The sequence below is a fragment of the Sinocyclocheilus grahami genome, unplaced genomic scaffold (genome assembly GCF_001515645.1).
Source record: "Sinocyclocheilus grahami isolate Dianchi unplaced genomic scaffold, SAMN03320097.WGS_v1.1 scaffold530.1, whole genome shotgun sequence".
In the NCBI taxonomy this organism is placed as follows: domain Eukaryota; kingdom Metazoa; phylum Chordata; class Actinopteri; order Cypriniformes; family Cyprinidae; genus Sinocyclocheilus; species Sinocyclocheilus grahami.
Genome location: NW_015505709.1, coordinates 689,062 through 705,027, shown reverse-complemented (window position 1 = coordinate 705,027; position 15,966 = coordinate 689,062). Strand labels below are relative to the sequence as shown.

Sequence of the window (15,966 nt, the reverse complement as noted above, 5' to 3'; positions counted from 1 at the left end):
TGACCTTGTCAACCACAGACCTTATAGTCACATGCATTCCCTATGCTGCTATGCGCTCTCCATTCACACTTCTGTCAAGCTTGCATTGAGTTGGGCCTCTCAATAAATATTTTTGAGGCATTTAAGATTTTTAATCAGATGTTTATGTGATTGTTTCCTTGCTTTTGGAAGAGTCCCTAATAAGAATAACAATGACAAGCCACCTTCTCCTCTCTAGGAAAGAGCATCAATTTCTGTGAAAGCATGTTTTCATACAGCATTACATTCATTATGGCTGAACACCCCACACATAGACACCATGAAAAATGATGCAATAAGCCAACAATAAAAGCAGGTCTGCCAAATGATCTTGTTCATATCAGTTCAATTTACAATCTGAATTCCCTTCTTTATCAATGCAAAGATTAATGGTTTCATCTTGTAAGTGTTTTACAATCCAAACCAAGAGAACAGGCTCTGATCTACAGCAGAGATTAAAAGAAAATATACTGCAGTAATTCCTTCTGAAACGTGGATTTCTATAATTTTTACGCACTCTATATATGAGGGAGACCAAATAAAATGACAAACAGTGTTGTGACAAATGTTACACTGTCCTTCATCCTGAAGTTGTCACAATATTGCTAGACATCAGTAAATGCAATTTGTGGGAATTTATGCTGGTATTTGTAATGGATCTCACAAACAATATTTATACATTGCATACTAGGGTGTTTTGTCTACTTTGGGCCCTATCATGTCTCATTGGTTATTAAAAACAGACTTTTTTCCTTTATTAAAAAGGTCATATTAAAACCGTCATCGTTCATTCATTCATTCATCTTCAAGGTATTTTGTTTTACTTTTCTTCTATGAGACATTTAATCTCAAAGTATGAGAACCAGAACAAATCGTAATTGTTAAATGGTTAACATTCAAATTGTTAATTATAATAACCCAAACAAACAGTAAAATAAATTTTCAATATTTAAGTGATAATTATTTATATCAATCTGTTCAAATTCAATTGTTAATTATAATTCAAATAGTTGATTATAATAACCCAAACAAACAGTAAAATAAATTTTCAATATTTAAGTGATAATTATTTATATCAATCTTCATGTCAAAGTCCCTCAGCTCTTGTGTAATTTCCACCAAAACCAACCATTTTTCCATTTTTCAAATCAAGCTGCAAAAAGTGTAAAAAATATATTTAGTCTGTATTCATACTAAAATACTAACTATAAAATTAGCTCTTTATTCTAAAATCTCAAAAATAATTTCCAGTGCAGTGCACATTTAAAAAAAATAAGTGGGGATTCGTGAAATGATGTTAATTATATTTATATAGCGTAGTACTTTTCACAAGAGATCATTTCAAAGCAGCTTTACAGAAAAATTGCATAAATGTCTAAAATTTTGCAAGCCGTAATATAAGTGGTGGAAATGACGTTTGTTCAGGACAGTTAAAGGGAAGAAAGACAGAACTCTACTGTGATGATATCCGCTCTTAAACATTGGACAAGTGTGTTTTAAAATAATTTCATTTTTAAATCCACAGGGCCAAAAGAATGCCCATAGAATCACCAATAAACAGCAAGTAAAGTTTTCTTAGTAAACACAAATGGCTATTTACTGGTTAATTTTAAAGAGCACTTTGTTTGACTGACACAACCATACTTTCTTTTCTGAAGCGCCAGACATGCAGCTGAATGCTATTTGAATGCGGTTTTGGTCTCTGCTCTAAAAGAACAAAAAGCTTTTTGCTCAATGGACTGAAACAACCAGCCTGGAATATTGCTGGTTGTTCCTCCGTGGACAGCAGATAAGAACCTATCAATCTTAGCTTTTGTCTGCTTGCCAAAGTTTACATTATGACACGAAACAATGTGCTGGTTGTTTGTTCTTCAAACCACACAAAAGCGAGCAAAAGAACCAATTTCCTTTGGCTGTAATCAATGAGAAACTCATTTTTCTTGCTCTATGCATTTAGAAATACAAACAGCAGAAGAGGGAGTACTCATTATCGGCCTGTCCTGAAGAATTAAATACACCTGAAAACCTGGACAATGTTAAATTGAAATGAGAAACAAAATGAGAAAAGGTATTATGATAACGAGCGTGGGGCTGCAAAAAAGACAAATAGATTCGGTCTTGATGTATTAAGCAAAATCTGTTCTACACTGGATTCGAATGAGCTTTATAAAATTATTCAACCCATTTATTAATAGAGGACCAACGAACAGATTAATTTTTGCATAAAATGTAAGCTATGCATTCTCTATAAAGCTCTAAAACTAACTAAACAATACTAATCGTCCCTCCCTTGAACAAACTCATGCAACGCACACGTTTGTCGAGAGGCTTAATTTGCTCTAGGGTGTAAACGGATGACTCTGCAGACGAAACTGCTGTGGACTGGATTTATACGAGGTTTATGATATAAATTAATTTCACCTTGTGCCAAAGCAGTTGGAGCACTCTTAAGAGATCACTTTAGACAAATGTCACACCCTCCATAAACAATCTTTCATTCAATGTAATCCTCTACAAGAAATGTATTAGGGTGGCTCTGCAGTACAACAGGTTTAAGTTCACACTTTTGAGTTGAAGAAAACATGACAGGAAAAAAAACAAAAAATTTAAATAAGAGGATAAAAAAAAAAAAAAAGGATGATATACAATATTACTAAAATTTCATCAGTCACTTCACAGCTACAGAAAATTAGGAGGATTTGACCCTGCAGCTGTGGACAGAGGAAGTGTCTCACTCCTTCCTGCATTTCTTCTCATGATCGTAGTCCTTGGAGCGCCCACTAGTGGACACTCTTTTGGAGCCTCCGTGCTGTTTGGCTTCCTCCAAGAACTTATTCAGACCGAAAGCATCCTCTTCAAACTGCACAGGCCCATCCCGGCGGGGGCCATGGTCAGCACCTGAGAACTCCCGATCAGGAACAAACCTGGAGAGAGGAGGGACGTGGTTAAATTGTGTGCATCAGAAGTAATAGTAATTCAATAAACAAACCAACGAGACAAATAGAACCATTCCAAGCAGATTTATAAGTTTTAGTAATGATCACCTTTGCATCTGAACTAGAACTCTAATCAAAATTTCATCTATTTCTTTACAAATGTTTTTGATCTGTCATTTAATCTCTCTGATCTGTTGTATTTTTTTTTCATATGCATGCAAATATTAAATCCAGGTGTCTCCATACCTGCTGCTCTGCATGAGTGTCCAGGTCGTCTCCATACACATCTGCATTCTTACTGGGCCTGTAAATGTTTTGTGCCATGTCTCTACCACTTCTGAAGGGCTGATCATACACATTATATATCTCATCCTCTCCACCAGCAAAACCACTGTCCATCCCCTGAAAAACACAAACAAAGAGAGAGTTTCATACCTACAGAAAATACACCAAACTAACAACTATAAAATACGCATCTAACAGCCTTCTGGAATTACTGGACTTTTTTTTTTCTTCTTTTACTTTTTAGTCAAAATATTTTGAACAACTAAAAACATTTCCTGACTTAATTTCCCACAGTCTAAAAATAATAGTTTGATTATCATTTGACCACAATTAGATTTTTATATCCATCTAAAAGCAACCTTCCCATCTTAATGATCTCCTTACGGACCTGAAATTAGTAATCTGAGATCAGCAAAGGCAAAGGGTTAATTACCTTGTTTTGATTGAAGAGTCTCTGAGCCTCACTGGAGGTACGAGGGTTCGGCTGACCCAGGACGTCCCTGTCCTGATCTCTTTGTAGCTTCGACCTGGACAGACCAAAATACACTGACATCAGTTAACACCTCATACATACAGACTCACTCAAGTCTCAAACTGGAAGTTCTGGGAATTCTCACACGAACATCTTTTGAGGAAAAAGCATGAGAAATTCAAGTGATTACAAGTACAGATCAAATGCATTTTAAGTGCAATAAGCTTGGTCTGATTAAAGGATGTCTCAAGTTTGTTTCACTAAAAGGTGTCTGATGTAAAAATTAACACCTGCAGGACTCGTGTGAGACCAGAGGACAGAGAATAACGCTAAATCATGTAGGTTAAGTGCAATGTGTGCACCAGTTCTACCGGAACATGAATGATTCAGGGCAAAAGTGTAAAAAATGCATGTGCCTCTTATCAGGGGCGGCTCTGGAGATGTTTCCTGTCGTGCTGCCTTTCTTTCCTCCTCTCGTGACGGATCTCGTCCCGCTCCCTGACTTCTGTGTCCTCACCACCTGAGACAAAATCAAAGACACAGACGGTGATCTCGCCAACAGATGTGACAGCACACTGATGACCTGACCTGAGGTTCAATCAAAACCAGGTCCGAGGTCAAATTCTCTTCCTTTTCAATTCGTGAACTAGAAAATATATTAACATTTTTTTAAAATAAATTTTAAAGGAAAAAAAAATGCATGCAGCAATAACCATTTCACTAACGTTTCAGAAAATATCCCATACACTCTGTATGATAACATGTAAAGGATAATTAATACTGAATAATTCATTTGAAATTAATTCCATTTTATGCTACTTAAACTTTAAAATCTAATTTAAATAACTCCGAATCCAGTTTGATACAGAATTTCTTAAGGATTCAATTAAAATTCAAGAGGCATTCTCAATTCTCATTGTATGACACAGCCACTAAACTACTTCATACTAGACATTCAGTGTGCATTGCTTTGTTTTTTCTACCTTTGTCACCGTGGGCTTTGATACCAGCTCTCCTGTCCCTGGCCATTTTAGCCAACTCTCTCAGCTTCTCCTCTTTCTTTTCTTTCTCTTTCTGGGCCATCTTCTTTTCCACTTGAGCTCTCATTTTCACAGCCTCTCTGGCCTGCACACATCACACAACCAACAACATCAGTATCAGTCGTGCACACACATCAGTAAAAACAAAACAGAGTTAAACAAAAATATCTACCAGCCCTACAAAATAACTTATTTTTCATTTATTTTCTTGTTTACTGGGAACTGTTTGCATTGTTAAAAGGTGAGTATTTTCACCAGGCTGAAGCTAGAACTGTAAATGAATTACTCTCCAAATTTATCACAGTGAAGCCAGGTGACTATTCTTTTATAGATGTCACCCTGAGCCCCATATACTGCTCCAGACATTAGAGGTCGACCGATAGTGGATTTTACAGATACCGATAGCTAGGTTGGACCACGCTGGCCGATAACTGTTCATTATCAACCAAGAGTTTTATAAATTGATAATGAATGAAAACTAAACTGAACTTTATTTAAAAAAAAACATGCTTTATTAATAGAATGAAAATATTAATATGTAATATAAATTGATCAAAGTTAGTTCATAGTTCATTAATGTGAACAGATGCAACTTTGCAATTTAAAAATGTTTTGGTATTGGTAACCTAAGTTAGTGTTACAAATGTAATACAAATTGTAAAGTGTTATTTCATATAACTTGCAGGTGTCACACATTGTGTTCAGTTCAAGCAGCTGTCCAGAACAGTTTATTTAAACACCAAACAGGCAAAGGTTCACTATGGGAATGAACAAAGTGGCGTTGAGGAGTTCAAAATTTGGAGCAAAACGGAAAAAGAAAGCGCGATCTGTACTGTAGCTCTCTATATGAGGCATACAGGCTTAATTTGAGCCACAGAGAGACAAACGTTTTGCTGAAAAATGCACAATACACAATCTTCCAGCCTAGGGTGAAGTCATTATACATACGAACAACGATCTGGGACAAATATAATGTAATTTAATGGAAAACTATGAGAGTGACGCTCTGTGGATCGGCAGGATTTCTGTCGGATGCATGAAAAGCAGGTGCTTTAGCAACGGACACAACCCGGAAAAACTATCAGTATGGATGTTTGCCCATAGCCGATAGTTCCGACAATCAACTATCGGTGCCGATTAATCGGCAAAACCGATCAATCGGTCGACCTCTACGAGGTGTTAAGGGAATATGGTCTACCTTTCTGTCTGCAATGTACAAAGCCTCAGCCAGCTTGGCAAAGTTCTCATTGATGTGGACAGTTTGAAGTCCTCGTCCGTCAGCAGCCAAACGCTTGTCTAGTGGAATGGTATAACCCTGAGAAGCAACAATGAAAGATGTGAGAAAGCAACACAGCTGTACTCATTGTCAATATTTTTAACCAACAATAAAAAGATGAATAATTGATGGAGGCTCAGCGATACCTTTGCGTTCTTCCAGTTGGAAATACAAGGTGGAATCTTCCACTCCTGCTGTTCTTTCACTGTCATCTTAAAAAAAAAAAAAAAAAAAACTGAAACAAAACAGGGACACTTTGAGGCTAGTTGAGATGTTCTCAGAAATAGTTCCTCCAGGCAGGTTTCTATGGATTCTGAGTGTAAACAAAGCCGATGCCTATCGATTGTTGAGATCAATAGTTGTCGGAAGCCAAACTCCTACCTTTCTGCTTGGAGAGTGCATGACTGGAGAAGGAGGGGATGGAGGTCCACGGGGAATTTTCTTATTGATTCTGTTAGAAAACACAAACACTGTTTCTTGTGAGTTTCCCCACACAGATCACGCTCACTCTCACTTAAATCTCAGATTAAGGTGACATACTTGAATCGCGGCTATTCCATTGGATCCTTCTGCATTTCCACCATACGGATGACTCTCTGTTTTGCTCCTGAGTTAAATGCGAGTCCTTGCTGTGAAGGTGTGTACCTTTAAAAAAAAAAAATAATAATAAAAATAATAATATATATATATATATATATATATATATATATATATATATTTAGATATATATTATACATACATACAGTTGTGCTCAATTATTCATACCATTGGTAAATATGATAAAAGACTGTGAAAATTAATCTATCAATCCTTTAGATATTTAAAAAATGTACAAAAATCTAACCTTTCATTGGAGAATAAGAATTTAAAATGGGACAGAAATCTCATTATGAAATAAATGTTTTTCTCTAATATACATTGGTCACAATTAATCATACCCTTTTATCCAATACTTTGTGCAACCTCCTTTTGCCAAGAGAACAGAGTCTTCACCTATAATGCCTGAAGAGTTTAGAGAACATCTGACAGGAGATCAGAGACCATTGGTTCATACAGAATCACTCCAGACCCTTCAGATTTCCAGCTCCATGTTGATGCTTCTCCTCTTCAGTTCACCACACTCATTTTCTATAGGGTTCAGCTCAGGGAACTGGGTTGGCCAGGGCAGAAGCTTGGTTTTGTTCTCAGTGACCCATTTTTGTTTTGATTTTGATGTTTCTTTGTGGATCATTGTCCTGTTGGAAGATCCAACCATTGCCCATTATAAGATTTCTATCATGGACAGTCAGTTTTTAATTTTTTATCCACTGGTATTTTATAGATGGCATAATGGATTCTATCTGAACAAGATATCCAGGATCTCCGGCAGAAATATAGGCCCACAACATTAAAGATCCAGCAGTATATTTCATTGTACACATGGGGTACTTTTTATCCCTGTGTGCACCAAACCCATCTTGAGTGTTTGCTGCTAAAAAGTGAATTTATTTTTAGTTTCATCTGACCATTGAACCCAGTCCGATGAGAGCGTTTTCTTTCCTTGTTTTTTCTTGAAACCCTCCCAAACAACATTGTTTTTTTTAGGCTTTCTGACCCCAAGACTCAACTAATTTTCTGCAGTTCTCCAGCTGTGATCCTTGAAGTCTTTGGCCACTCAAACTCTCCTCCTCACCGTGCATTAGGACGATATGGACACACGTCCTCTTACTGTATTAGAGAAAAATATTTATTTCATAATGTGATTTTTTTTTACACTTTAATTATATAGTGTTTCCCCTTCCATTATTTTAGGGGGGCATTTCAGTAAAACTATCCTCATGTCATACACACAGAAATGTAATGGTATTCACGGCAACCCGTCAAAATAAAAGTTCGGTTTAACTTGAGGGCATTGGCAGAAATATATTACTATTGTTGAGTACAATGTATGTAACAGACTGCTACTAAAGTTATTAAAACCTTATTTTTAAGGAATAAGCATTCAATATTTCGTCAATGTTTTAATTGTAATATTAAATGACCTTTATTTTCCAAAAAATTAAATTTGTTTAATTTTCATTACTTAAGATAGATTAAATGAATGTTTTATGCCTTAAAAAAAAAAATTAATACACAACACAGAATTTCTGAGCAAAAAAAATCATAAGGCAAGAATGAATAAATTAAACTTGTTTTATGCTTTCAAATTAGACATGCTAAAACAGAATTTGGTTACAATAAAACATAAGGTTGGACAAATAAAACATTTCATAGGGCCCTAAACGTAATATTTGTTAAACTTTTAATAAATTGATGTTAAATTGTTTAAGTTTCATGATTTTAATTAATTAGACATGCTTTTTGATTAATAAAATGTAATTTAACCATTAAAAAGGATTTTTAATTTAAATGTAATTGAATCGTTAAATGAATCGTTACATCCCTAGTAGATCGTGATCTAATTCATTTGTCTAATAAGTACTTCAGTGACAGATTTATGAAAGTACACAGGTTACACCGTAATGTAAACACAGCAGACTTTAATGGACAGTAAAACAAAGGCAGAATACCGTAACTCCAACCCGGCACAGTAACGTCATATTGACGCATGGCTAAACAAAATGCAGAGTACCGTAACTCAATTTGAGCATTACAAAACAAAGTCAAAAGGCCCTTTCGCACCGCTTTAGTTCCAGAACTAAATGTATGGTACTAAAGTACTGGGACGATTTTGAGCGAACTATTTCTCAGTACCACTTAAAGGGATGCATTCGCACCGACAGTGTGTACTAAGAAGTGACGTAAGCTGGTCGACAGCGACGTCATTTGTGCGTGGCGTTCAACAACAGAAACAAAGAACTACATTAACAACAGGAGGATGGAGGACGCTGTGATCGGAGCTGTGTTTTTGTTGTGTCTCGCGGGTTTCACAATAATGGACATGGAAAGTCGACGTATACGTAAAGCGATTGAAAGAACGGAAAAGAGGACTAAGAATCTCCAGCGACAACTGGCAGTGCTACATTTGCAACAAGTGCCTGCACTTCAGCGTCCGTCCATCTATTGCTGTTCTCCATACTTGCGAAATAAGTTGACATGCTTACAGTAGGTTTACACAGAGTTTTAAATCATGGCGGGTGAGGGTGTTTTCATACGCGTTTGGCCAATCAATGTCTACTTGCATCACGATTAGTACCAGTTGTGCTGGTTAGACCCTACTCTGGAGTAGGAGTTAATTTGGTTCTCGAAAAAGGCAGTCCGGTACTAAAATCGCTCCCAGTTCCGGCGGTGCGAACACGCCTGAAAAGTGGGTAGTTCCACAATTAGTTCTGGTACTATGAAAAGGTTCCTGCGGTGTGAAAGGCCCTAAAGAGCGGTAACTGGTGTTATTCAGTGTTCTGCCTTAGTTTCTCCTGGGCTTTTGGAAGTTACTGTTAAGACAACCCATTTTTTCTCAAAAAAAGGAGATCTTGAATGTCCCAAAAATATCAATAACTCATTTTCGACCAAAAAAAGAAGTTACAGTCTTTCGCCTTTGCACGGCAGAACAGTAGCAGTTAAGAAAATCCCATTGTATTAAACACAGTAATTTTAGACCAGGCGCTGTTAGACACAGCTGAAAAGCAGTGAAAACTAGGGCTGGGACAATAAATTGATGCATCGCGAATCGAGAAATAGATTTTGAGATTTTCCGAAGGCATTGCGATTCTCTCTTGAATCGATCCTGAGCTTAGTTTTTAACAGCAGATGGCACTGCGTGCTTTAGAAATAGCCTTATTCTGCTTGCTTCCAGTTCCTTACACGTGCACCATTTGAACCTAAAATAATCATTCATGAAGTTCGAAAAGGTTGAAGCAAATTACAAGGATGTTCACGGTGGGCTGTTTACACATTAATCTCGCATCATAGAAGCCGATGTGCAAGTACATTTAACCACTTACATTACTCAGCCGAACGCACAAGTGCACTTCTTCGTGAGCATTTGAGTGTGCAGTTTAAAACTAGCCTAGAGAGCCATCTGCTGTTAAAAACTAAGCTCAGAATTGATTCGAGAGAGAATCACAATGCGTTCGGAAAATCTCAGAATCGATCCACGAATCGCTGTCCCAGCCCTAGTGAAAACCACTATTTTAATATATTTTTTGTCCTTTGGTGACCTCACCTCATTTACAGCCTCTTCATCGGGTTTCTGCAGCTCAGGATCATCTTCATTCAGCACTTCCTTAGGAAGCATGTCTTGAGTATTTACTGAATATGACCTGTAAAAAAAACTAAAGAATGACCTCACATCCTCTTCAACTGTGAGCCACTGAAAAAATTAGCAATTCAATAACACAAGATGATGAGGCACCTTGTCTAGCAATGGCATCATATTTGATGTTGCCCTCTGCATCCACTTGCACTGCTAGAGCATTGGAGATCCTTTTCTTCCTACCCATTTCTAGAGGATACTGGGCCACATGGATCTCTGGAAAAGCTCCTCCATCTCCAAAGTCCTTTAAAACAATATCAAACATAAGATTAGCAATGCAATTTACAGTATGATTTCATCAGAGGAAACTAACACCTACCACCAGCCAAATCCAGATGTTTTTTTCACAATGGCTTTTTTTTCTGTGAATATTCAGCCATGTGTTATGTTTTCAATGGTCGCAGTAATTATCTTGTATTATTTATTAGTTTCTAATGTTTAAAAATGAGCAGGACAGGAAACTTAACACAACAACTAAAAGCCATGGATAGTGTGAATGCTTAGAGGACATTGTTTATTTCACTCAGTTTTGTCCAAGTTTAGTTTTTACATTTTACTCACATTTAAAATGTATTTATTAGGGACAATCCACAGCTAGGCGTGCATTTGAATGCACAACACTGAGGCAAAGAACTGCCGAATACATTACAAGTCATTTTAGTTTGCTAGATATAGAATTCTGCACACCTTAACTCAGACACAAAGATGAAGTGCAGTAAGATTACATTTATTTAAATTAAACGAATCAGAATGTGTGTGAATTATTTGCATCTGTGCAGAACCTCTCTGCTAATAGTGAAGTTGCAAGGTAAAACAAAATACACAAAATAATGATCTTTAAAAAAGCATCATATGACCCCTTTAAATACTTCAGAAATAACGATTTTGCTCAGCCAGCTCGTTGCTCAGACAGGAGTAGCGATACTAATTTCATTAATAAAACTACAGGGCAGTGTTGACAACAAACTTCTGTGTGTTTGCGATCTCAGTGTGAAATAAATGTAGAATGTAATTAAACTGACTGGAACTACCTGTGCATTCAACGTTTTGAATGCACACCTTCCAGCCAATCAGAAGCAAGTATTCAGACAGCACATGGCATGTTTGTCTAATATTTATTATATACATATCTCCTGTACAGTACCTCTAATACCCGGGGGACCCATGATTTTCTGAAACCGTAAGGAAGAGGTTCTCTGCCAGTGGAGACCAAAGCAGTGGACTGGGACCTCTGAACACCTCTCCTCTCCTCTGCCTCCAGCTGCTCCTGGGACAGTTGAGTGGGTGCAGGGAGAAAACTACAAGATGGGGGGCATGTGAGGTAAACAGAAAATATGAAATCATCGGGTGATCCTTATATATTTGTTGTAAACTTACATCCATACACATTAGTATATGGGTGTATGATGTACAAAATGTGAACACCGTGTATTTCAAACAGAGAGAAATTACAAAAGCTGGCGTTACAACAAACGTCTCCTTAACGTAACTTACAAGAGACAACGTTACCTATTACCTCAACGAATGGAGACGTAACAAATGTTTTAAGCCTTTAATAAAGAGTTTTACGAGCATGGATAGGGATGAAACATTTATCACGCATTTGATGAAAAAAAAAAAATGTGTTGCTGTTGAAGTAGCATTAGCTTTTTAGCATCACTGTGATACAGAGCACAACACAGCAGGCCTCAGAGCGTCAAATAACACAACTCAGCTAATGAAGAACGCAAATGAACAACAAAAATCATATGTGGCCAAATAAAAATAAGTAAACCACTTAATATTTAACTTTAATGCAAAAGTGGAAACAAAAACCCGTACAGTGCTACTTACCTCGCCAACGACATCTTCACAGTCTCTGTGGGTTCTGACGTCACGCTGCTGAAATACAGTCTCGCGATGTTTCTTCTTCTTCTTGGTTTTATGGCGAGTTGCAATCTTTGCGCATATCGCCACCTACTGTGCTATTATTCTCGCGATGTTTGGAGAAGAGAAGGACATTTCACTGGAAAAATTTCCATTAAAAGAGTACAGTATATATTGTACGGAATATATATAGGCGTATTATATTATACCAAATTAATTGCTATAACACAAAAAATATGTAGTGATATGTGATATGGTAGAATGGTGGAAGATGCCCCTCTACAATGTTCATCTACTTTTAGGCTAAATTGAAACATATTTAGATACATGCTATGTATTGTTGTAAGGTTATGTACTCTTGTTTGTATAATATGTTTTGTTCTTATTAATAAAATAAAATAAAAAAATAAAAAATAAAAAAAATAAATAAAATAAAATTAAATAAAATAAAATTAAATTAAATTAAATTAAATTAAATTAAATAAAAATTAAATTAAATTAAATTAAATTAAATAGAATTCAATTAAATGACATGCTACGTTTGGCAGGATGATGATGAGTCAACCAATGTGTTATTGAGGGAAGCAGATTATAACAAGAAGCCCATAGGGTAAACAATTGCATAATGTATAAATGACTGTTGATATCATTCTTATACATATTTATATATTTTAAAAGGGTCATTAATTTAAAATACTAAATCAACTATTCTACTTAAATTGTATTTTGACAGTTAATTGAATAAATGATGACAGACATGGCAGAATCCCAGTAAAAGAGATTAATCTGCATTATACATTTATTTAATGACTTACATAAAGGTATATGAATATATAAATATTTAATTGCCCATATTTTAATTGAAGACATGTCATAATAGCAATATTATGAATTCAAATCGAATAATTTAATTCAGTTAGCCTATAGGTTTTATATACATCGTGAAGACGTCTGAAATGTGCATCTAACTCATGGAATGTTTGAATAACAATCCCATTAATTACAATAAATATTAAATTGAAAAAAATAATAATAACACTAGCAACAACATGCCACTCAAGGCCTTCTGTACCAATGGGAGGGCATCTTACCCTAATTTTAACTTTACACTTCAAAATAAGAACAGTATTTTTTACAATGTCAAAGATAACTATTTTCCACAGACACAAAATTAGATCAAATAACCACAAAACTGTTTAATCTGTCTAAATCTAACAAATGTTGATATTTAAATGAAACAACAAATTTAAGAAGAGCATAGCTATTCATTATACCATACAACTTTTTTTCAGCACACCCATTTAAATACTATGTCACACCACCCCAACTTTTCTCCTAAATAAAATGGCATGTTAAGAGTATGACATAAGAAACAAATGAGAGAACAGACATTGTATCCATGCACACCATCAACTTCAACAATCACATCTGTCACATCATGTTCGTCCTTCTGTCAGTCATCCATTTCTGTCTGTGAAATTAATAATTGGTGTGATATCTTATTGTGGCGACACTGTCATTGAGAATTCATGACAAAGACTCTAATGAAGACCAAGGTGATCTAATTACTCAGGCAAACAATTTAAAGACTATTGATTAATCCAGTCTAAACAACTTGCTTAATTTCAGGGCAGTGATTACTTTCCATTTAAAACAGCATCTGCTTGTATTTCACATTTGTAATTAATTTAGACAATGTAAATATGAAATGTGAAAAAAAAATAATTCAAATAATATTACCATGCATAGTTAGAATAGCCAAAACATATTGAGGAAAAAGCAAGGAGAAAACTCTTCTATAATTTTGTTAGTAACGCCATAGTAACGTCAATGGAGAATTTGTGAAACCTGGGGTTAAAAGCTCAAAAAAGTGTCTTGTCAAAAGTGATGTCCTCACCATGTTACTTTAACTTAAGGGTCATCCATGTCTGACCTTTGCTTTATCAAGCTCAGAGTTTTGAAAACTCTCGTGCCTACTGACCCCATTATACTTAAATCTAGGTTTGGCGACAGCATGGCAGCATGTTATTGCTAAATGCATTTATGTTTCCTGAAAAGTGGTATTTTGTTTCACCTAAAAGAACATTGCTATGGCTATAAAGCAGTTTAGAAACATAAGCAGTGTTGTGTTAATACATCGCTTCCTCAGCTAATGGCTCTTTCCCATCCATCTGCATTAGCCTTCCCGGATATTTCACTGGTTGCAGATGACAGATTGAGTGTTAATTCACAGGGTTTCTGAACTGTGTGTATCCTCAGAATACTGATGTGTTGGGCTCCTACACACTGAGTTAGCACTGAGCAATGAGGCAGTTTAACCAAAGAAGACAGTTACCATTATTGAACCCGATAAGTATAGTCATTGAGAGAAAAACTTACTCGTGTGGAGCTTCCCGAGCCTATGGCGACGAAACCAGAATGGGCGGGGCATCTGGCTATATAAGCGGGCGCTCGCCACAGGATTCTCAGGTTTACTTCGACTGAAGCGACAACTGAGTCGTGCAGCTACATAGCACGGCAAGCAACGCAGTACTCGTTCCCGTATCTCAGGGAACCGAGGTTACGTTAGTAACCGAGTACGTTCCCTTTCGATACTTCACTCGTACTGCGTCTTGCTTAAGACACATATGGGAACATAGTACAATCACGCCGTGCTAATGTAGTGGAACGACTAAAGATATAAACTTCCATAAGCAACCAATGCTCATAGAGAAGTCAACAATAACCCAAGGCTAAGACGGGCTGAGCTTTCTAGGTCACACCCGGCCTGGTTAATCGTTCCAGAGTATTCCCGTAACTTCAACACCCAGGGGTCGAGAGCTAACAGGTGAAACAATGCCAGAGAACTTGGGCATGATACGGTCAAGGGCTCTCTGCCATATCTGTTTATGCAGCGCGTGCCACTTCAAGCGGAAAGGACCCTGGCCTGCAACTTCCAGGTTATAAAACCTTGCGAATGTGGACGGCAAGGCCCAGCCGGCCGCCTCACAAATATCCTCAATGGACACACCACTGGACCATACCCACGACGAGGCGATGCCTCTAGTCAAGTGGGCCTGTACTCCAATGGGGCATTGGAGGCCCAAGGAAGTGTACGCTAGCGAGATGGAGTCTACTATCCATCTAGAGGGTCTTTGCTTCGTAATCGGAAGCCCTTTGGTGCGGTTACCGAAGCTGACAAAGAGTTGTTCCGATCACCTATAGGGAGCGGAACGCTCAATATAGATTCTCAGAGCTCTGATGGTGCAGAGCAGAGATAGCTCTCTGTCCTCTTCAGTTGGAGGAAGCGTGGAGAGCGTAATGACCTGTGCTCTGAACGGCGTGGAGAGCACTTAGGTACGTAACCGTACCTTGGTTTCAGGACGACTTTAGTGTCGTTAGGCCCGAATTCCAGGCAGGCAGGGCTAATAGAGAGCGCCTGCAGGTCCCCTATTCACTTTACTGATGTCAGTGCTAGAAGCAGAGCAGTCTTCAGCGATAGCGACCTAATGTTGGCAAACTGTAGTGGATCGAAAGCGGGGCCCTTCAGGGCCATCAGCACAGTGGGCAGGTCCCATGAAGGGATGGTAGGGGGACGAGGCGGATTCAGCCTCCTAGCACCCCTCAGGAAGCGGATGACCGTGCTATTTATGCCCTCGTACAGCACCCCCCAACCTGAGTTGGAGGCGTCTGTCGTGACAACTGTCCTTCTGTGAACCATCCCAATGGCCACGCCCTGTTCCATCCAGCGGGAGTTCTTCCAGGGGGTCAGGGCCGATACACAGTCCTGACTCACCCTGATATGCAGGCGTCCGTGATGCCACGCATGGGATGGAACCCGTGGTTTCAACCAGCGCTGAAGG

General features: G+C 37.5%; 1 pseudogene; it reads right to left on the bottom strand.

Moving 5' to 3' along the window:
* Window positions 1-1,117: 1,117 nt before the first annotated feature.
* On the bottom strand, window positions 1,118-12,134 carry LOC107555283 (SNW domain-containing protein 1-like; annotated as a pseudogene).
* Between the last annotated feature and the right edge of the window lie 3,832 nt (window positions 12,135-15,966).